Source organism: Staurois parvus, unplaced genomic scaffold, assembly GCF_062004578.1.
Source record: "Staurois parvus isolate SC_StPar_1 unplaced genomic scaffold, SC_StPar_1.0 ptg000114l, whole genome shotgun sequence".
Taxonomy (NCBI): Eukaryota; Metazoa; Chordata; class Amphibia; order Anura; family Ranidae; genus Staurois; species Staurois parvus.
The window spans coordinates 1,940,897-1,964,323 of record NW_028317910.1 but is presented as its reverse complement, the minus strand read 5'-3'; the positions used below and the strand labels follow the sequence as shown (position 1 = coordinate 1,964,323).

The 23,427-nt window shown below is 43.5% G+C and overlaps 2 long non-coding RNA genes across 2 annotated transcripts; both read right to left on the bottom strand.

Moving 5' to 3' along the window:
- Positions 1–6,379: 6,379 nt before the first annotated feature.
- LOC149467360 (uncharacterized) lies at positions 6,380–8,979 on the bottom strand. Its single transcript, XR_016311934.1, has 2 exons — positions 7,739–8,979; positions 6,380–6,580 (listed from the first exon to the last, which is right to left on the bottom strand). It is a non-coding gene; the product is annotated as an uncharacterized LOC149467360 (long non-coding RNA).
- Positions 8,980–9,038: 59 nt separating this feature from the next.
- LOC149467359 (uncharacterized) lies at positions 9,039–23,427 on the bottom strand. Its single transcript, XR_016311933.1, has 3 exons — positions 22,643–23,427; positions 21,344–21,414; positions 9,039–11,559 (listed from the first exon to the last, which is right to left on the bottom strand). It is a non-coding gene; the product is annotated as an uncharacterized LOC149467359 (long non-coding RNA).

Below are 23,427 nucleotides of genomic sequence, written 5' to 3'. Positions count from 1 at the left end.
TGTGTCCCTCAAGAAACAATTCTGTGTCTGTCCGTGAGTAACAATTCTGTGGCCCTAAGTAACGGTTCTGTGGCCCTCAGTAACAATTCTGTGTCCCTGATTAACGTTTATGTGGCCCTAAGTAACGGTTCTGTGGCCCTCAGTAACAATTCTGTGTCCCTGATTAACGTTTCTGTGGCCCTAAGTAACGGTTCTGTGGCCCTCAGTAACAATTCTGTGTCCCTCAGTAACAATTCTGTGTCTGTCCCTGAGTAACAATTCTGTGGCCCTAAGTAACGGTTCTGTGGCCCTCAGTAACAATTCTGTGTCCCTGATTAACTTTTATGTGGCCCTAAGTAACGGTTCTGTGGCCCTCAGTAACAATTCTGTGTCCCTGATTAACGTTTCTGTGGCCCTCAGTAACAATTCTGTGTCCCTCAGTAACAATTCTGTGTCTGTCCCTGAGTAACAATTCTGTGGCCCTAAGTAACGGTTCTGTGGCCCTCAGTAACAATTCTGTGTCCCTGAGTAACAATTCTGTGGCCCTAAGTAACGGTTGTGGCCCTCAGTAACAATTCTGTGTCCCTCAGTAACAATTCTGTGTCTGTCCCTGAGTAACAATTATGTGGCCCTAAGTAACGGTTATGTGGCCCTCCGTAACAATTCTGTGTCTCTGAGTAACGTTTCTGTGGCCCTAAGTAATGGTTCTGTGGCCCTCAGTAACAATTCTGTGTCCCTGAGTAACAATTCTGTGTCTGTCCCTGAGTAACAATTCTGTGGCCCTAAGTAATGGTTCTGTGGCCCTCAGTAACAATTCTGTGTCCCTGAGTAACGTTTCTGTGGCCCTAAGTAACAATTCTGTGTCCCTCAGTAACAATTCTGTGTCTGTCCCTGAGTAACAATTCTGTGGCCCTAAGTAACGGTTCTGTGGCCCTCAGTAACAATTCTGTGTCCCTGATTAACTTTTATGTGGCCCTAAGTAACGGTTCTGTGGCCCTCAGTAACAATTCTGTGTCCCTGATTAACGTTTCTGTGGCCCTCAGTAACAATTCTGTGTCCCTCAGTAACAATTCTGTGTCTGTCCCTGAGTAACAATTCTGTGGCCCTTTAATAACGGTTCTGTGGCCCTCAGTAACAATTCTGTGTCCCTGAGTAACAATTCTGTGGCCCTAAGTAACGGTTGTGGCCCTCAGTAACAATTCTGTGTCCCTCAGTAACAATTCTGTGTCTGTCCCTGAGTAACAATTATGTGGCCCTAAGTAACGGTTATGTGGCCCTCCGTAACAATTCTGTGTCTCTGAGTAACGTTTCTGTGGCCCTAAGTAACGGTTCTGTGGCCCTCAGTAACAATTCTGTGTCCCTGAGTAACAATTCTGTGTCTGTCCCTGAGTAACAATTCTGTGGCCCTAAGTAATGGTTCTGTGGCCCTCAGTAACAATTCTGTGTCCCTGAGTAACGTTTCTGTGGCCCTAAGTAACAATTCTGTGGCCCTCAGTAACAATTCTGTGTCTGTCCCTGAGTAACGATTCTGTGGCCCTAACTAACGTTTCTGTGGCCCTAAGTAACAGTTCTGTGGCCCTCAGTAACAATTCTGTGTCCCTGAGTAACGTTTCTGTGGCCCTAAGTAACAATTCTCTGGCACTCAGTAACAATTCTGTCTGTCCCTGAGTAACAATTATGTGGCCCTAAGTAACGGTTATGTGGCCCTCAGTAACAATTCTGTGTCCCTGAGTAACGTTTCTGTGGCCCTAAGTAACGGTTCTGTGGCCCTCAGTAACAATTCTGTGTCCCTGAGTAACAATTCTGTGTCTGTCCCTGAGTAACAATTCTGTGGCCCTAAGTAACGGTTCTGTGGCCCTCAGTAACAATTCTGTGTCCCTGAGTAACGTTTCTGTGGCCCTAAGTAACAATTCTGTGGCCCTCAGTAACAATTTTGTGTCTGTCCCTGAGTAACAATTCTGTGGCCCTAACTAACGTTTCTGTGGCCCTAAGTAACAGTTCTGTGGCCCTCAGTAACAATTCTGTGTCCCTGAGTAACGTTTCTGTGGCCCTAAGTAACAATTCTCTGGCACTCAGTAACAATTCTGTCTGTCCCTGAGTAACAATTCTGTGGCCCTAAGTAACAATTCTGTGGCCCTCAGTAACAATTCTGTGTCCCTGATTAACGTTTCTGTGGCCCTCAGTAACAATTCTGTGTCCCTCAGTAACAATTCTGTGTCTGTCCCTGAGTAACAATTCTGTGGCCCTAACTAACGTTTCTGTGGCCCTAAGTAACAGTTCTGTGGCCCTCAGTAACAATTCTGTGTCCCTGAGTAACGTTTCTGTGGCCCTAAGTAACAATTCTCTGGCACTTAGTAACAATTCTGTCTGTCCCTGAGTAACAATTCTGTGGCCCTAAGTAACAATTCTGTGGCCCTCAGTAACAATTCTGTGTCTGTCCCTGAGTAACAATTCTGTGGCCCTAACTAACGTTTCTGTGGCCCTAAGTAACAGTTCTGTGGCCCTCAGTAACAATTCTGTGTCTGTCCCTGAGTAACAATTCTGTGGCCCTAACTAACGTTTCTGTGGCCCTCAGTAACAGTTCTGTGGCCCTCAGTAACAATTCTGTGTCTGTCCCTGAGTAACAATTCTGTGGCCCTAACTAACGTTTCTGTGGCCCTAAGTAACAATTCTCTGGCACTCAGTAACAATTCTGTCTGTCCCTGAGTAACAATTCTGTGGCCCTAATAACGTTTCTGTGGCCCTAAGTAACAGTTCTGTGGCCCTCAGTAACAATTCTGTGTCTGTCCCTGAGTAACAATTCTGTGGCCCTAACTAACATTTCTGTGGCCCTAAGTAACAATTCTCTGGCACTCAGTAACAATTCTGTCTGTCCTTGAGTAACAATTCTGTGGCCCTAATAACGTTTCTGTGGCCCTAACAGTTCTGTGGCCCTCAGTAACAATTCTGTGTCTGTCCCTGAGTAACAATTCTGTGGCCCTAACTAACGTTTCTGTGGCCCTAAGTAACAATTCTCTGGCACTCAGTAACAATTCTGTCTGTCCCTGAGTAACAATTCTGGGGCCCTAACTAGCGTTTCTTTGGCCCTAAGTAACGATTCTGTGGCCCTCATTAACAATTCTGTGTCCCTGAGTAATGCTTCTCTGTCCCTAAGTAACGTTTCTCTGTCCCCAAGTAACGTTTCTGTGGCCCTAACTCTGTCCCTAATACAGAGCGGTCTGCCTCTCTTGAATGACTGGAGGCAAATGAAGAATTCTAAAATGGCCGCTATTTATAGCTCGACCATTACACAGTGCTGGCTGCCTGGCTGCTGATTGGCTAATGCGATCACATGTCATTAAGGAATGCATTATGGGTCAGCGCGCCTTGTCTGCGCGCCTTCCCAGACATCCCCGCTCCGTCGCCGCACATGTCCGCCGCCATTTTAGGAAAAATTTCGATTCGCGCGTCCGAAGTAGGCTATTTTTCGGATTCGGCACGAATCGAAAATTTTCCAATATTCGACTCGAATTCCACTTCGCCTACTTCGATTCGCTCATCTCTAGTAATCGGAAACATTCTTGGTTGAACATAACTGTTAACCATTCAAGTTCGATTGGATCAGGTTTGATGCTAATTGCATTGAATTTTATGGGAGGGGGGCAAATCTTATAGTAAATTTTGCCCATCTCTAGGGCTACTAGGCAAGATATTAAAGTGTTACTAAACCCAGGACCCTGCATTTTCTATATCTGGTCTCCCACAGTACACACACCACGGAAATGCAATTATTTTAGTTAATACAAACTACTAAATACCTTTTCTTTTCAGTAGTATACAGCAGTCTTGTGACTTCTATCAGTGTCCAGATGAGCACTGGTTAAAGCTCGTAGGAGGAGTTTTCATTCTGCTCTTACTGTCCTATGAGGCTGCACAACCCCAGTTACTAGACCCGATCCCCTGTAAAATAATGTAAAAACGAATTATTAAAAATTGTAAAAAAAAAGGTTCTTATTCACATGGGTACACTGGCTCATGCAGTGTGAATGAGTGGTTTGTGGGGATGAGGCCACCTGTTACTTTATGTGAATGAACACATTTAAAAGACCTGCTTTGACAAGTGGAAGGAACTTTGTCAGTCGTTTGCTAACTGCTGTCCTTGTTCCTTCTAATGCAAAGCTGTCCTACCACTGGCCAGTTTGATGTATCATCAAAACTTTGAATTCTTTTAGGAACATATCAGTCCATACTTTATGACTCTGCATTTGGTCCTGGTCTTTTTGATTAAAATTTGAATTGAAAATTGTGAGAATTCATTGAAATATCTCCATAAGGTTGAGTTACTAAAGACTGTGCACTTTTCAAATGCAGTTGCTCCAGAGCTTAGTAAATGAGGGGAGCCCTGCTAACTTCCATCACCCAATCACGTGCAAGCATAAATGCTGTTTTTTATTTTCCTTGCATGCGGTTGGGTATTTTTTGGAAAGTGAAGCTTTACCTACTTTACTAAGCTTTGAAGCTACTGCCCTTGGGGAGTGCAAGTGCACTTTGCAAAGTGCACAGTCTATTTGCCTTTAATAAATTAACCCCTTAATCTTTATGCACTTTTACTTAGATTTTATTTTTCTTACTATTTTCCACTTTCTTTTTTTACTCTTAGTGACTAAATGAGTGAGGCAAGAGAGGGGCATTCTTGGCACAAGAACTAGTCCAACATAGCTGAAAGGAGCTTCTGCCACCATAAGAAGTCCCATTTTCAGTTTGGGAGAAACCATGGGTGGGACACAGAAAACGTGGAAGAAAGTGCTCTGGTCAGATGAGACCAAAACTGAACTTTTGAATTGAAATTGCCTAAAAGCAAAACTGTTATGTATGACGGAAAGCTAACACTGCACATCACCCTGAACACACCATCTCTACTGTGAAACATGGTGGTGGCAGCATGTTGTGGGGATGCTTTTCTTCAACAGGGACAAGGAAGCTGGTCAGAGTTGATGGGAAGATGGATGGAGCCAAATACAGGACAATTGTAGAAGAAAACCTGTTAGAGTCTGCAAAACACTTGAGGCTGGGGCAGAGGTTCACCTTCCAGCAGGACAACAATCCTAAACATACAGCCAGAGCTACAATGGAATGGTATAGATCAAAGCATATTCATGTGTTAGAATACCTAGTCAAACTCCATACCTAAATCCAATTGAGAATCTGTGGCAAGACTTGAAAATTGCTGTTCACAGACACTCTCCATCCAATCTGACAGAGCTTGAGCTATTTTGCAAACAATGGGAAAAGGTTTCACTCTCTAGATGTGCAAAGCTGGTAGAGACATCCCCAAAAAGACTTGCAGCTGTAATTGCAGCGAAAGGTGGTTCTACAAAGTATTGACTCCGTGGGGCTGAATACAAATGCACGCCACACTTTTCAGATAATTATTTTTAAACAGTTTTGAAAACCATTTATTACTTTCCTTCCACTTCACAATTATGTATTAATATATCATCATTACATATAAAGTGCCAAATCTTAAACATCTACAATTGTGCAAAATATCCACATCTGTGCAGATAACAAAAGAATACTGAAAAAACAATCTACAGTGAAAATATAAATAACTGTATGTATGTAAAAAGTCCACTATTTTCTTCTTCCACCTTAAAGTGTTACTAAACCCACAACAGTAAAATCAGTCTGTATATGCAGTAAAGCATGCTTGTTATACTCACTGTGGAACCAAAGGGGTTAATCCTCTGCATTGTATAAAAAGGCTGTTTGATCCCTTCCCCTTTGCCTCTCCTCTTGTTGAAATGACAGCCTGATATAGAGTGAATCCGTAGTCACATGCACATGCTCAGTTTGGTGTGTTGCTAGAGAGGTTTTTTTTTTCTTTCTTGGGAGACTGCATGTGATCAGCACAGGGCCAATTAGCACTGTCTAGACAGAGAGTCAAGGGTTTCACATCCTCCTAGGGCAGAAAGAAAATGCCTCCTACAATCTTTAACCAGTGCTATGCTGGACACTGATAGAAGTCACAAGACTGTTCTAACTGCTGATGAGAACAGGTATTTAGCAGTTTATATTTACTAAAATAATTGAATTTCCATGTTGTGTGTACTGTGGGAGACCAGATATAGTGAATGCAGAATCCTGGGTTTAGTAACACTTTAAATTACATCCATATGAATGAAAAACATCCACCAGTGCAGATATTTAAACAAATCACCACCACAAGAAGTGCTATTTCCACCTTCCAAATGGGCTGCTTATCTCAGGTTCTGACCTGTTATACTAGGTCAATATGCGCCATGCCCTTTAAAAGGGCTCTGTCTCCATGCAGCTTTTATCCGTTTCTTATCCTCACAAGAACCACCATGACTCCATATACTTGCTCAAAGGAACAAAAAGAACCTTATTGCACAATATATCGGCTCGCCATAACAGTTTATTAAAATAAAGTGTTAAACAAAATCACACATAAACTGTGTGTACTACATCCAGTATACAATATATTGCCTTCAGAAGCCTCTCCAAGATGGCAAACTTCCAGTTCCTGTTTGTGCGGTGACGTCATCATGTCACGCCCACGACACGTTTCGTCATCCAATCATGACTGCTTCAGAAGGATCTGGCAGCAAAAAAAAGTCAATTCAAGAAAGTGCTTCGCTCATTTCTAAATATGGCAGAGGAATAATGTCTTTGTTGCATATGATTGTATTACTCCCTATAACAAATTGTCAGAGATTTCATTTTTCTGTCACCATTTGTAACAGCAATATAATGAAATAGTTAAATGAATTACCACGCAAATGAAATCCAACAAAAAAATTCTAATGGCAATATGACATACCAGCAGCTTCATCGCATGATCGATTGCAAACTACTCAAATATTTATGTAATGCCTGTAATATACACTTATTTGGAGTGTGTTTTCCGTCACATATATTTATATAAATTAAGTAACATTGCATGCAGTGAGAAGAGGGAAATGAATAATTTATGGTAAACCTATTTTGTTACAACTTAAGAGTGTATTAGAGTGACAAGAGTGAGACATGGAGCGTAATTCAGAAAAATGTTACATGGAAATATACTGTATATATAATTTGCATCTACAATATAGCTGGTGCTTTGAGGAGAAGTCTTTAACCAGTTCATAACTGGGGAAGAGGGCTTTCAAACCATGACCATGCCTTTGCAGCAGGTGCAGTGAGAAATATTATCCTTTAGATTAAAAAAAAAATGAGCAGATTTGAGCTGAAATTTGGCTGGGATCTCACTATGAGGTACGGTCATGCAGGCATGTTATGTTGTGCATTAACCTGTTTTGCACTAAAGCATCCCAGATTTTGTAAATGGCCTCCAATGCACCCCAGTTCACAGGGCTATAGTTGGGGTATTTTCATTATTTTATTATTTCATTTATTTTCTATGTTATTGTATTTTCCCCTTTTGTGTATTTGATCATCCCAGAGGAAGGAGCTGGTGATAGCTGATTCCTTTCCCCGAATTTAGTGCAAACACAGCCAGGCATACAGAATTCCTCTTTCTCTCTGGCTCAATAACAGTCTTGGGAGATTTACCTTGGATGGGGTGAAGGAGGCAGGGGATAACCAGGAAAAAAATGCAGAACTAGCTGAGGGCACTTCTCTTTCCACTGAGGCACAAGCAGAACCCGTAGATGAGATAGTTCCCAAGAAAATCACCACTGGTTAAATAATGACTAGTGCCCTTTTGAAGAACAGAGAAACACACACACCACCACGATTCTAGGTCAGTACTCACAATGCCACAGGATCATTGGCTGCCTCCTTCCGATGTCCAGCAGGTACTACTCACTGAGGAATAGTTAAAGTGATTGTAAACCCTCATCTTGTACAGCAAACCATTCAGCTTAAAATAGAAATGAAAGGCAAAACACTTGTGTATACATACAAAAAAAATGATATACCTTTTTTTTCTCTTTTATAAATGATCACATACCCTCTATTCTCGGCTGCATGGCACCTAGGGGAGGAGAAACAGCAGGACACTGGTCTTCCAGGGGGGCATGTTAGGACAACTCTGAACATAGAAGAGTGGACTGAGTTTTCAGCATAGCTAGAGAACTTACCATGATGTGTTCTGCTGTTTAGTGTGGTCAGTTTTTAATAGGGAAGCAAGGAGGCTGGCAGGAACACCAGGGATTTCACACAAAGAAAGCAATACAAAGAGAACAGGAAACTTCATCATAGAAGTACATGGTACAGTAGGCACATATCAGGAATAAAAAATGTTGGGTTTACATATTCTTTAAACTCACAATACCACAGGACAGCTGGATGCCCTCCTCCAATTTTCACCAGGTATTCTTCAGCTTCAGAGCTTCAGCAAGTTCTCCAGACCAAAATCCCAGAAAAGACTTGAAAATAGCCCCCCCCCCCCCCCCAGCTATGATACAGCTGGGACCTTCATGACCCTCAAGCAACACTCCAGTAGAGTGCCCTTAGGGGCAGAGTCCCTTAGGCTGAGGACTCCTGCAGAACTGAGTCCAGGACCCACATACCTCTGTCCCAGGCCACAGACTATTTATGGGCTCTACAGCCACTTACTGGACACCTCCTCAGGGATTGGATGAGTCCCATAAATATTCAGTTTGCTCTTCTGTCTTCTTCCACTGTGATTCTAGAACTTTTTAGAATGCAGGGGGAAATAATCAGAGCAGCAGCCTGTGAAACATGGAGCAGACTAAAGTAATCAACAGCTGCTCTACTGGCTACCAAGGAACTTAACTACATTTACCTATCATCCTATACCTTAATTAGGAGGGTGCTGCACCGGGAACTATCCCTTAACCTTTTTTTCAGCTTTTACTTTGCTGTAAAAAAACAAATGGTAAAATAATGGGACTAATGGGGAAGGGGGGAGGGGTAAATTTTTGGAACCAAAGTTGAATACTCATTGCACTCTTATAACCACCAAAACACACCTTTGGGATCCGTTCACACCAATGCGTTTTTTAGTGCTTTTTGCTGAAACGCACTACAGTCCATTTAACATGGTTTCCTATGGAACATGTTCACATCTATGCTTTTTTTGAGCTGCTTCCTCTTTGGAAAGGGTCAGGGACTTTTGCATTTTGCATTTTTATTCTGCCCAGCAACAAAAAAATTCCCTTTAGCAAAAAAAAAACCTGCTCAAAACACGGTAAAAAACACGTAAAAAGCACATAAAAAATGCGAGTAAAAAAAACGCAAATCGAACTGCGAAAAGCACTGCAAGACAGAGCAAACTGCATAGGTGTAAGTCTCTGTTCACACCTATGGCTCTGTTTACACCTATGCAGTTTGCTTTTTGTCCATTTTGCAGTGCTTTTCGCAATTCCTTGTTTTCTACCTGTGTTTTTTTATGCGTTTTGTATGCGTTTTTTGATGCGTGTTGCACTTTGTTCAGCTTTTTTTTTTTACTGGAATTTTTTTTGTTGCTGGGCAGAATAAAAATGCAAAATGCAAAACACAAAACGCACCAAAAAGTAGTAAAAACGCCCTACCATGCATTTCAGCAGCTTCTCTGTTGTAGCAAAAATTATGCTTTTTGCTTTTAAAAAGTCCCTGACCTCTTCCAAAAACACAGCAGCTCAAAAAGGCACAGATGTGAACATGTTAAATGAACTGTAGTGCGTTTCTGCAAAAAGCACTAAAAATGCATTGGTGTGAACGGAGCCTTAAGTAGACCTCCAGGCAAACATTTATTAAATATACATATATCTCAATAGCCACAAAGAAAAAAAATCCACTTTGCATGCGCCAAACTTATTTGCAAACCCTGTTATTGCCTTGTAAGAGTTGCAGTGACATCATCACTGTGTCATACATAGTTTGTGCAGACAGCAGAGCTGTGGGAGGGATTCAGAAAGCCCCACCCACTAAAGTCTGCCTGCAGACTTACAGGAGGGGGCGGAAACAAGACTAGTCACCCTACACAAGGAGAGCAGTGACCGGTCTTTATTACAGGAAACTCTTGCACAGAGGCAATGTTTCATACTAGATTACTGTACAGATCTGGAGGAACTACACGAAGCACACCAATGCATGTGCCTTGTATTTAGACAATATTTGCTGTGTTGATTAGAATTTTAATTTCACTGTCTACAATTCTACATTGAATCAAATGCATTCCTTAATAAATAAATAAATAAAAATAAATAACACTTCCAATGGGCTCATAAGATTATGAACCATCTTGGAGGCCCCAGTGTTTTGCCAGGGGGGCCCTGGGTGTGTTGATCCTGAGAGGCATATTTTGGATATGAAGACCACTTACACTGTTTATATGCTGTGACTGCAGATTGTGTTGCTTTGATCCATCAACTGTATATGTTGCCATTTTTCTGTTTCCCTGAGGAAGAAGTTAATTGACTCTGAAACGCGTTGGTTTCTGCAAATGATTGACACGAGGATGATATAACCAAAGAGTAAATTGTTGCAAAAATTATGTAATTATCCATGTGATGGTGACACAATTAGAAACAGCTTTTTTCTACATAATTCTTTTTATATTTGATGGTTTTAAGATGGTATTTAATAAAGATGAATTTGAACTTTTAACTTATTGGTGCCTTTAAAGTCCCATCCCATTGGAGGCTTTTTCTGTATGTTCTTATATATTCTAATTTAAGCCTGGGTTCACACTGATACTGTGCAGAATTTGCATTGGTTTCTGTGCAATTTCCACACCGCATCATAATCACACCCCGTTTATATGAACCACTGCGGGTGTGTATTTTAACTTAATGACACCCCAAAATCAGTTAGAAAAATGCGGTGCGATGTGCAGAATCAGATCACATTGGTGTGAACACCCATGCAATCCGATTCTGGTGTGGACAAAAAAAGGGTCCTGCACTTTTTTGGTGCGGATGTGGTGCGATTTGAGCCATATAAAATGTATGGCTCAAATTGCACCACGCAGAAATTGCATGTGATTTGCGCAGGAATGCGGTGTGGTTCCTGTGCAAATCACATACAGTGTGCTGCTCCACATCAATGTGAACCCTGGCTTAAGAACATGTAAGGGTGTTGAAATTCATATTGTTGTTTTTCTTTTGGTTTTATTCTTTAGTTATATACCGCATGGACGCTCACCCAATTTAGAATTTAAGGCTTTGAGTCAGCTTTTGTCAATGAGTAGCTTTGACAAAACAAAATGATGTGCGTCGCTAAAAAAGTTAAACGAACACAAGGTAGTAATCAGATGTCAATCGCTGATAAAAGTTCATAAAGTGATTGAAGTGCTCATTAACCATACGCTTTCTTGGACTCGGTGAAAGTGCATATATAGAAATAATAAGCAATGCGCACTCACCAGAAGGCGCATGAAAATGCGCATGTGTTTTATTTATGATGTCGCCAAAGGTCACTCTGGTATGACAACAGGAATCCGAGGCCTTTCCTCTGTGGACAGGCGGACTCTGAAGCGTGGATTCACCAGTATCCAGGTCTTCCAGAGCTCCCTAAAGGTGGGTACAGTCCTCTATGGTTAATGGAGGCTCCTTCTCTGTCAGGACAGCTGTGGATCAAAAGCTCCTCAAAGGAGTCAGAGTAAAAGGATGCCCATAGTGTAGTAGTCTGGAAAAACAATTTATTGCACAAATCCAGGTAAACAGCAGGGCATATAAAAACCAAATAGACTAACCGTCCAAACTAAAAAGATGGCTGCCAGAGCTCCTCGTTGCTTTGGCAGGGTGGCGTCAACGGCGTTACTGTCTCCTCCTTACGCGTTTCGTGCACCTGCACGTCGTCTGAGGGGAGTGTCAGAAACTTTTTAATTTTGGATAATTATATATGTATATACAGGTGAAACTCGAAAAATTTGAATATCGTCCAAAAGTTCATTTATTTCAAGAGAAAGATGAGAGACATGAGACCGAACAATGCAGAAGAGCTGAAGGCCGCTATTGAAGCATCCTGGTCTTCCATGACACCTCAGCAGTGCCACAGGCTGATAGTTTCCATGCCAAGCCGCATTGAGGCAGTAATTGGTGCAAAAGAGGCCCAAACCAAGAACTGAGTACATATGCATGCTTATACTTTTCAGAGGTCCGATATTGTTCTATGTACAGTCCTTGTTTTATTGATTGCATGTAATATTCTAATTTTCTGAGATTGTGGATTTGGGGTTTTCATGAGTTGTAAGCCATAATCATCACAATTATGACAAATCACGGCTTGAACTATCTTGCTTTGCATGTAATGAGTTTATCTCATATATTAGTTTCACCTTTTAAATTGCATTACTGAAATAAATGAACTTTTGGACGATATTCTAATTTTTTGAGTTTCACCTGTACATATAATTTTGGAGTGAAAAGGGATAGAACACTGGTCAGGTTTTTATTGCTGTCTGTGCCCCTTTTAGGGAGATTCACCCTCTCTATTTGTCTTTTTTTTACCATTATCACCAAGAGTAAAAAGAAAAAAAAAAGAAAAATCTTCAGTTGTCACTAGAACACAAATAAAGGGGAAATCTTCCAGGTTTCCAATATTGCAAAAATATGTATTTTATAATTCAAGCATTTAAAAAAATGAGCCCACTAAAATGTTTAATATACTGTGTTTTTCTGGAGTTGCTTTTTAAATTCTGTTATTTATACTCCTCCTGTTGCTGTATTTGCTTTATTAGCTCTATTGTTCCCTCTTTCTCACTCTTATCAGATAGAGGTAATGTACACTGCCTGGAGTTACTGACAATCACTTGTGTTTTATTTGCTCCGCATTCCCACTGTTTTAAGATTTTGCATGCAGCTCAATTGCTGATTCTGCATTAAAAAGTTATTTTCTGTAATATTTGCATATTGATGGTGGTGCTTATACCATAATACTATCAGAGAAAAAATTGTCTATGCATAAAAAAATGGTAAGGAAATAATATTATGGAAATCACAATCAAATAAAAAGCTTATTTCCAGAAAGTAGCAGATATGAACAAAAATAAAGAAAAAGGAAACAGTACAACACAGGAGCATTTTAATACAGTCATGCACAGTCATAATGTTGAAAGAATCCATACTGTTTCTCTAAACTCTTCTTCCCAACACCCTCTCCAGTACAGGCTCCTTCTTCCATCCTCTCCAGAATAGACTCCTCCCCCATCCTCTCCAGTACAGTCTCTTTCTCCTCCCACTGTGGTACAGGCTCCTCCCCCATCCTCTTCAGTACATGATCTTTTCCCTATCCTCCTCAGTACAGACTATTTCCCTATCCCAGGGGTAGGCAACCTGCGGCTGTTGTGGAACTACATTTCCCATGAGGCATTGCAACATTACAAAACTGACAGTTACAGCTATGACTTGCAAAGGCATGATGGAACTTGTAGTCCTGCAACAGCTGGAGAGCCGCAGGTTGCCTACCCCTGCCCTATCCCCTCCAGTACAGGCTACTTCCCTATTCCCTCTAGTAATGGCTCTTTCCCCCCTTCTTATCACTATGTCCTTTCCAGTACAGGATCTTTCCTCCATTCTTCTCAGTACTGACTATTTTCTCCATCCTCCTCAGTACAGACTCTTTCCAATCCTATCCAGTACTGACTCTTTTCCCATCCACTCCGGTAAAGGTTCTTCCATATTCTCTCGAGTAACAGGTTTGTCTCCCATTCTTTCCAGAGCTCCTTCCCATATCCTCTCCAGGACAGACTATTTCCCCATCTTCTCCAATACAGGATTCTTCCCAGATCCTCCCCAGTACAGGCTCCTCCCCTCATCCTCTCCAGTCCAGGCTCTTTCCCCATCCTCTCCAGTAGTGACTCCTTCCCCCATCCTTTCCAGGGCTCCTCTCCACATCCTCAATAGGACAGGCCCTTTCCTCCATACACTTCTGTAAATGCTCTTACCCCATTCCTCGTCAATGCAGGCCACTCCCTCTCCTTGCGATTACAGGCTCCCCCCCTACTTTATAGAACTGGTTCCTCCTCCCATCCTTTCCAGTACAGGTTAATTTCTCTATCATTTCCAGTACAGACTTCATCCCCCCATTCCACTCCAGTACAGGCTCTTTCCTCTGTACTCTTCAGTACAGGTTCCTCCTCATCCTCTATAGTATAGGTTTTTCCCCCATCCTCTCCAATACAGGCTCTTCCCTCATTCTTCAAGCATGATCTCCTTCCCCTCCATACTTTCCACTACAGGTCAGCCTCCCCCCATCCTCTCCAATGCAGACTTTTCACCTGATCCTTTCCAAAAAAATCTTCTACTCCCATCATTTTCAGTAGAGGCTCCTTCCCCCATCCTTTTAGGAACAGCCTCCTCCCAACATGCTCTCATGTACAGGTCTCTCCCCCATATACCCCATTACAGGCTCCACCCTCATCCACTCAAGTCTGGGCTCTTTCCCCCATCCTCTCAAGTACAGCCCCCCCATCATCTTCAGTACAGACCCCTCCCCATATTCTTCAGCACATGCTTTTCCCTCAGCTTCTGCAATATATGGTCCTTCCACATACTTTCCAATACAGGCTTATCCCTCAACCTATCCAGTACAGCCCCCCAATCCTCTCCAGTACAGACTTCCGTCATCCTTTTCAGTATAGACCCCTTTCCCCATTCTTTCTAGCAGAGGCTCTTCCTCCAATCCTCTATAGTAGGGGCTCCACCCTAACCCCCTAATACAAGCTTCTCACCTCATTTTCTCCAGACAGTCTCTCATCCCCACATATCCTCAGCAGTACAGGCCCTTTTTCCTATAGTCTCCAGTACAGGCTCCCCCCCCCCCAATCTTTTCATTACAGGTTCCCTTCCATCCTCTCCAGTACAAGATTCTCCCATAATTCTCTCCAGTACATGCTTCCCCCCCATCATCTTTAGTTGAGGCTCCTCCCTCGTCATCTCAAGTTTAGGCTTCTCCCTCATCCTCACTATTACAGGCTTCTCATCCCCTCCATTCCAGTACAGGTTCCTTTTCCCATCCTCTCCAGTAAAGGCTTCCTCTATCCTCTCCATTACAGTCCCCCCCATCATCTTTAGTGCAAGCTCCCCCAGAACCTTCATTCTCTACTGTATAGCCTCTGTCCCCTATTCTCTCCAGAAAAGGCTCCTCCCCCAGCACATCCTTTTTCATAATCCTCCCCAGTATAGGCTCTTTTTCCCTATATGTCCCACAACAGTGCCCTCCCCTTATCCATTTCAGTGCAGTCTCTTTCCTCCATACTGAATGGGGAAAGAACAAAGAGGCACAGGCCTAGTGCATTACCATAAAAAATGTTTAATAAAGAATAAAGTAGGTGTTGTACTCACAAACGACAATATAGTCAAGGCACATCATAAAAGAACAGCTGGATCAACACCGCGCTGAGTAACAGTCCGCAATAGGGAGTTTAGACATCCAAAAGGCTGACGCGTTTCGAGGACTTGCCTCTTCCTCAGAGCCAAGCTCCCCAATTCTCTCCAATAATGGTCCCTCCCCCTATCTTTTCTAGTACAGGATCTTTCCCTCATCCTTTCTAGTACAAGCTTGTCCTCCATTTTCTCCAATAAAGGTCCTTCCGCTATACTCTCCAATATAGTCTCCTTTCCCCATACTCTCTGGAACAGGCTCCCCCCATCCTTTCTAGTAAGGCTCCTCCCCAAATCCTCTTAAGTACAGACCCTTTACTCCATCCTCTCCAGTTCAAGCTCCTCCCTCATCTTCTTCAGTACACGCTCTTTCCTCATCTTTTCCAATACAGGCACCTCCCACATTCTCTACAGTATATGTTTTTCCTCCATTCGCTCCTCTATAGAACAGGCTTGTAAGCCTCCCTCATTTGCTACCAGCTCCCGCCAAGCCAGTAATGGTCCCTCTCCCTATCTTCTCCAGTACAGGGTCTTTCCCCCATCCTCTCTAGTACAAGCTCCTCCTCCATTTTCTCCAGTACAGGTCCTTCCCCAATACTCTCCAGTATAGTCTCCTTTCCCCATACTCTCCAGAACAGGCTCCTCCCATTTTTTCCAATACAAGCTCCTCTTCAATCTTCTTCAGTACATCCTCTTTCCCCATCCTCTCCCGTACAGGCTCCCCCAGTCATTTCCAGTAAGGCTCCTTCCTACATCCTCTTAAGTACAGACCCTTTCCTCCATCCTCTCCAGTACAAGCTCCTTCTCATCTTCTTCAGCACAGGCTCTTTCCTCATCCTTTCCTCATCCTTTCCAATACAGGCACCTCCCACATTCTCTACAGTACAGGTTCCTACTACATCCCTTCTGGTACAGGCTCTCTCCATCCTTTACAGAACAGGCTTGTAAGCCTCCCCCATTTGCTACCAGCTCCCGCCAAGCCTGTAATGGTCCCTCCCCCTATCTTCTCCAGTACAGGGTCTTTCTCCCATTCTCTCTAGTACAACCTCCTCCTCCATTTTCACCAGTACAGGTTCTTCCCCTAACTTCTTGAGTATAGTCTCCTTTCCTCATACTACCCAGAACAGGCTCCCCCCCGTCCTTTCCAATACAAGCTCATCTTCCATCTTCTTCAGTACATTCTCTTTCCCCATCTTCTCCAGTACAGGCTCCCCCCACTACTTTCCAGTAAGGCTCCTCCCCATATCCTCTTAAGTACAGATCCTTTCCTCCATCCTCTCCAGTACAATCTCCTCTCCCATCTTCTTCAATACAAGCTCTTTCCCCATCATTTCCAATACAGGCACTTCCCACATCCTCTACAGTACAAGTTCATTCGCCATCCCCTCCAGTACAGGCTCCCTTTATCCTCTATAGAACAGGCTTGTAAGCCTCCCTCATTTGCTACCAGCTCCCGTCAAACCAGCCTAGGGTTCCTCCCATCTCCTTCAGGCTCAGAGATGGATTAGAGTATGCACTCACCTCTGTAGGGAGAGACTCTGCCATCCTAGATATTCACATTATCCCTGCCTGAAGCCCACCACCGATAATAGAGAAATGTCCTCATGTGCATCCTTTTAACAATTTTACTGTAGAATCAGTATATTTCGAACCTTGAGACTGTATTTTCCAGCTCCATAGTTTCATATTCAGTACACAGTTCAACATCAGTTGCAATACTTGAACATTGGATGTGTGGCCAACTCTCCCACACTCCTCTATGAAAGTCCTCCACTAGTGAGTTCTCCCATGGAATTGGAAGTGACATCGGGACATATTGACATCAAAGCATGATGGGTGGTCATGCTATGAGGACAATATGTCCCGACATCACTTCCGATTCTGGTCCCAGTGCTGGCTTGCATTCCAGTGCGGCTATATTTTCTGCTGGAGAAAGACATACGAACTTAATCTGCATTCTGACAGAGTCCAGCTCTATTCCACCTATCCTGCAGAGCTGTTTTAAGGCTACATCTCATCCATCCATCCTCCCGCTGTCCATCAAGGTTTGCCAGTGAATCAGGACTGACGATTTGCCCATTTACTCTCATCTTTGTGAGTGTATTGTATTTGAACACTTTCCTTTACTTGTTTTTAATCAAATTGATACACTTAGATGGCGACACCTTCTGTTTGTTTATTGTCCCATCAATTCTTTGCTTGAGACATCTCCCACACTAATTATAAAGGGGTACAGTACTTTACTCACTGGCTCCACCCAAAGGAGGGACCATACTAAAAGAAGTACTAACCCCTGCTACTGTCTACTGCATGTCACTATTTTGTTGTATTTTGCTTGTGTTAATTACTGTATTATTATATGGCTTTAAATATTCTGGCAGTTTGCTGCAGGGGTCGTGTATGACATTTTCCTCTGCAGGTGTGTCATATCCTGTGTTCTGGGATATATACTGTATAGCTGCAGAGAACTAACTCAGGGATTGGGGGGTGTCCAACATGGGAAGAGTCATTGAGGACCAAGTGTATTAATGTAATTCCCGGAATTCTTCCTCTTGTCCCGGGAAACCAAGTTTCATGGCCTTTGTTGATAAGGACATTCTTCTTCTCAGGTATGGGCTGCACTATGTTTTTTCACAACTGTAAAACTGCTAGGTACTTTGTACTAGTTCAGCAGCACAGTTAAACTATCTCAGCCAGATTGCAAAGCCAATTTGTATGTAGTTATATGTAATGCACATGTACGTGAAGAATGATGTAAGATGCACATGTGAACCTCAAGTTTGCTGGTAAAAGAGCTTTATTGAACTTAATTGAAGAAATGCTCGGTGTAATTTACTTGGAAAACATGTTTAAGTCAAGAACAAGTGTAACTATGGTGTATCAGAAGAACAGTGTCTTTGGGAGTTAAAGCAGTTGTAAGCTATATTTTTAATTAAAATAATAAACATGTTATACTTACCTGCTCTGTGCAATGGTATTGCACAGAAAGGCCTTGAACCTTCTTCTTCTTTGGTCCCCCACCGGCACTCTCTGTGCTACTCTTCTGTGTGTACCCCCATAGCAAGCAGCTTGTGTGTGTCCATAGAGACACATGGCGTGTCCTCGTCTCTGCTACCTCCTAACAGGATTTGACTGACAGTCTTTGTGTCCTGTGAGGAGAGGAACACAGACCAGCGCCACTGTAGATGGATTTAGCGCTGGATCGAGACAGAACTCAGGTAAGTATTTAGGGAAGTGAAGGAATAATACAACTCATGAGACTTATTGACCTTAATGCAAAGAATGCATTAAGGTAAAAATTGTCTTGGCTTTAAAACCACTTTGAAGCTATTCAACCGTTCGGGTGGAACAGCCTTAAACTGTTGTAGAACATTTGTACCAGGTTAACCCCTGTGGTTAGGTACATATGTGCACCACGCATTTAACCTTCTGGATTGGGACACATTATAATGTGTAGCGGCCAGCCCAGCCAGAGGAGGAAGTGGGTGACTGTGGTGGGTGACTGTGGTGGGTGACGGCAGCCATGTTGATGAAAGGAGCACAAGTTTGGCTTAGGGACCAAGAGCTAGGCATTACATAAGAAGTGTGGTAGCTTTCTGTGTTGTATGCCTTTGGGCCAGAAGAATATAATATACAGAGTGATATTAGCAGCAAGATGTTTGTGTCTAGGAAAGACAAAAATGGCTGGTGAATAACAGGACATGTTTTGCATTCTCTTATAGTAATGCTAATGATTTCAGGGAGAGAGAGGGAAGTCAGGTTTTCAGTAACTTTTGGTTTCAGGTATAAAGGTATAAAGTGGTTAATGCCTTAGGAACCGAAGTGTTGAAAATTACTGGCTTGTGAATTCTAACCTGCCCTCTAGGGAGCCAACTTTCATTCCCTTCTTCAACTAATCTAAATACTCTTCTCCCCCTATTTTCTCTCGATCTCGGTGCCACCCATTCTACCAGATACAGGCTCCTCCTTCTATCCACTCCAGTACAGCCTGTTTTCCTATCTTTTCCAGTATAAGTGCCTCACCGTATACTTTCCCATACAATCGCCTTCCACCCTCTCCAGTTTAGTCTACTCCCCACCCCCTCAAGTCTAGACTCTTTCCCCTATTCTTTCTAGTAGAGACTCCTCCCCTCATCATCTCCAATACAGGCCCCTCCCCTTATTTTCCCCAGACCTTCCATTCACTCTCTCCAATATCCTCTATTACTACCACTGGCTCCTCCCCTAATGTTCTCCAGTGCAGACTCCTCCCCCAATCTTCTCCAGTACAGACTTCTCTCTCATCCTCTCCAGTACAGGCTCTTTCCCTCATCCTCTCCATTATAGTATCCTTTACCCAAACATTTTAGTACAGGCTCTGCCCCCTGTACTTACATTACAGGCTCCCCCATCTTTCATTGTCTTCACTACAGATTCAACCTCACCCTCTACAGTACATTACAGATTCCTACCCCAGTCTCTCCAGTACAGGCTCCCCCCCCCCCATATTTACCTGTACAGACTCCTACACCATTCTTTCCAGTACAGGCTCCTCCCCCCCATCTTTACCCGTACAGGCTCCTACACCATTCTTTCCAGTACAGGCTCCTCCCCCCCATCTTTACCCATACAGGCTCCTACACCATCCTTTCCAGTACAAGCTCCTCCCCCCATCTTTACTCATACAGGCTTCTACAACATCCTTTCCAGTACAGGCTCCTCCCCCCATCTTTACCCGTAGAGGCTCCTACACTATCCTTTCCAGTACAGGCTCCTCCCCCCATCTTTATCCATACAGACTTATACACCATCCTTTCCAGTACAGACTCCTCCCCCCATCTTTACCCATACAGGCTCCTACACCATCCTTTCCAGTACAGGCTCCTCCCCCCATCTTTACCCATACAGGCTCCTACACTATCCTTTCCAGTACAGGCTCCTCCCCCCATCTTTACCAGTACAGGCTCCTATACTATCCTTTCCAGTACAGACTCCTCCCCCCATCTTTACCAGTACAGGCTCCTACACCACCCTTTCCAGTAACAGGCTCCTCCCCCCATCTTTACCCGTACAGGCTCCTACACCATCCTTTCCAGTACAGGCTCCTCTCCCATCTTTGCCCGTACAGGCTCCTACACCATCCTTTCCAGTACAGCCTCCTCCCCCCATCTTTACCCGTACAGGCTCCTACACCATCCTTTCCAGTACAGGCTCCTCTCCCATCTTTACCACTACAGGCTCCTACACCATCCTTTCCAGTACAGCCTCCTCCCCCCATCTTTACCCGTACAGGCTCCTACACCATCCTTTCCAGTACAGGCTCCTCTCCCATCTTTACCAGTACAGGCTCCTACACCATTCTTTCCAGTACAAGCTCCTCCCCCCATCTTTATCCATACAGGCTTATACACAATCCTTTCCAGTACAGGCTCCTCTCCAAACTTTACCAGTACAGGCTCCTATACCATTCTTTCCAGTACAGACTCCTCCTCCCATCTTTACCAGTACAGGATTTTACACCATCCTTTCCAGTAACAGGCTCCTCCCCCCATCGTTACCCGTACAGGCTCCTACACCATTTTTTTCAGTACAGGCTCCTCCCCCCAACTTTAACCCATACAGGCTCCTTCAGCATCCTATTCAGTACAGGCTCCTCCCCCATCTTTACCTGTACAGGCTTCTACATCCTTTCCAGTACAGGCTCCTCCCCTATCTTTACCCACACAGGCTCCTCCCCTTGGTCCTTCTAGTACAACTCCTCCCTCCATTCACTCTAATACAGACTTCCTTCCCCTATCCTCTTTAGTACTGGCACCTCCCCCCATCGTTTCCAGTATAGCCTCATTGCCCCATCCTCCATCTCCCCAGTATTTCTTCACTTATTCCCAACTGATCCTCCAATGTACAGGCCGTTACCTTAGCACACCCTCTGCTACATCAACATCATCCTGCATCTGACCAATTTATCCTCCTTATCTGTCCATCTCTACACACCCCTTCCACAGACTCATCTCATGTGAGTGTTCTCCAATGCCGTAATAGCATACCGTGTTACAGAAAACAAAATAAAGATGTTTTCTGAAAGTGTCCTCGTATAGCCTCCTCACCTGTCCATCAGCATCGCTACATCTGCCTTTCACATTATAAGATGTAAGTGTAATGCTCACAGCAGCATACCCTGTTATAGAAAACAAAATGAAGATGTTTTTTGAAAGTGTCCTTATATAACCATTCCTGTTATATGAAACTCTTAAGCTATACACAAAAAATGTCCAGATACAACAAAATTCTAATTCAGGGACTACTACCGAAAAAAGGAATATTTGCTGCATTTCACAGCCTACAACAACATATATAGCATAGAATATGCAACCTACAGCACAGTTATAGAATAAGCAAGCATGGTTTGACAAAAATCAATACTATATTGTATGCACAGCTTGACACTCACAATTCATATTACAGAGAAAACATTTGCCACAGCATAATCTACCGAAAACATGATAACATGACATAAAGATATATTTAGTAATATAATATGGTTGTCTCTAATCATATCCAAATATGTCCTTGGTGTCACTCTAGTTATGATATCATGGTGTGTTCTTCTGTCTTCTTGGTCCTGACTTTCGTGATCTGATTTTGATGTTTTGCATTATTTTGCATTATGTCTCCACTGGCTTGCAAAAGTGCCTGCTAGTCTAACTGACTGACATGTTGTAAACTTTCACATCTATTATTTTGTGCACCCATATGCCTCATGGCCATCTGATGGCTTTAGGTCTGTATCCTTGTGACATCTATTTTTGTGCCCATATCCCGATGTCTGTAATATTTATATTAACTTCAAAGAAGCCTTGAGAACTCCAATAAACTATCCTAATTACACCAAAGTGTGGCTTTCTTTTTAAAGGGATCTATCTGTTGACACATGCTCTCTGCAACCTTGATAATGTTGGTCTGCAGAAGTGTCGTAGCATGGGTTATCAGTGCCTGGGGCAAGTAATTTGCGCCCTCTAACCCATGGTCCCCCACCCTGATCACATCCCCAGATACCCCCCACTTTGACCACACCCCCAAAGATACCCCCATTATGATCACCCCCCCAGCCTGATCAAACCCCTTACTTTGATCACACCCCCCACATACCCTCCCCCTTCAGATTCCTCCACTCTAATCACACCCCCAGATTCCCCCCCCCCCCTTCAGATTCCTCCACTTTGATCACACCTCTCTACTTTCATCACATCCCCAGACACACACCCCCATCCCTCCACTCTGATCACACCTCCAGATACCTCCACTCTGATCACAGTCCACCAGATACCCCATCAGATCCTTCCACTCTGATCATACATCCAGATACCCCCATCCCCCATCACATAGACAATCTCCCCAAATCTCACCGGTCCTTCAGCACCAGGGACAGGAAGGTTAGCTGTGTCTCATCCTGTACAGGCAAGAGAACATCTCCAGTAGGATTTACAGTGGTGGTGGCAGCTGCATCAACCAGCAGGGAGCCTCATCCACCCTTACCTCCTTCGCGGGTACCACTCCACCTTCCTCTGCATGCTTGGATCCGTTCTTCCTACTTTCTCGCTGACAGCAATTAAACAGCAGGTAAACCAAAACTTCCACGCTGGGCCCTCTCTACTACCGGGAAATAAGTGCAAATTTTAGGATTTAGGCTACAAACAAGAACAATATGCAACTACCAATGTGATTTAAGGTAGATAGTAAGGCAAAATATATTTATTATATTATTATATATATTTATTTTATTATCAATATAGTAAGTTAGTATCTCAGTGATAGGAATTAGAATGGGCAGGCACATACACATGAAATCGACTCTCACAGTGACACTAACAGCAGTGTGCAGCAGCACAGATGATGATGATGATGACACTTCACTGACATGACCCATCCCCTCGTTATTCACAGTGACAGTCTCTCTCCACCCCAGGTGGTTCCTTCATTCCACTCCAGTCCAAACACCTCTGACAGTTCCTCTCCTGGCATGCCTCACTCCCTTCCTGCAGACCCGCACATGAGGCTCTGGCTGATCTGCTCCATGACATCACATGACAAGCTCAGGCACTGCCTCTGCCAGACCCACCAGCACTGCCCAAACACACTGTAGAAGGCACTCGGATGGTCTCGGCTGGATCCAGACTGGAACTGCGCATGT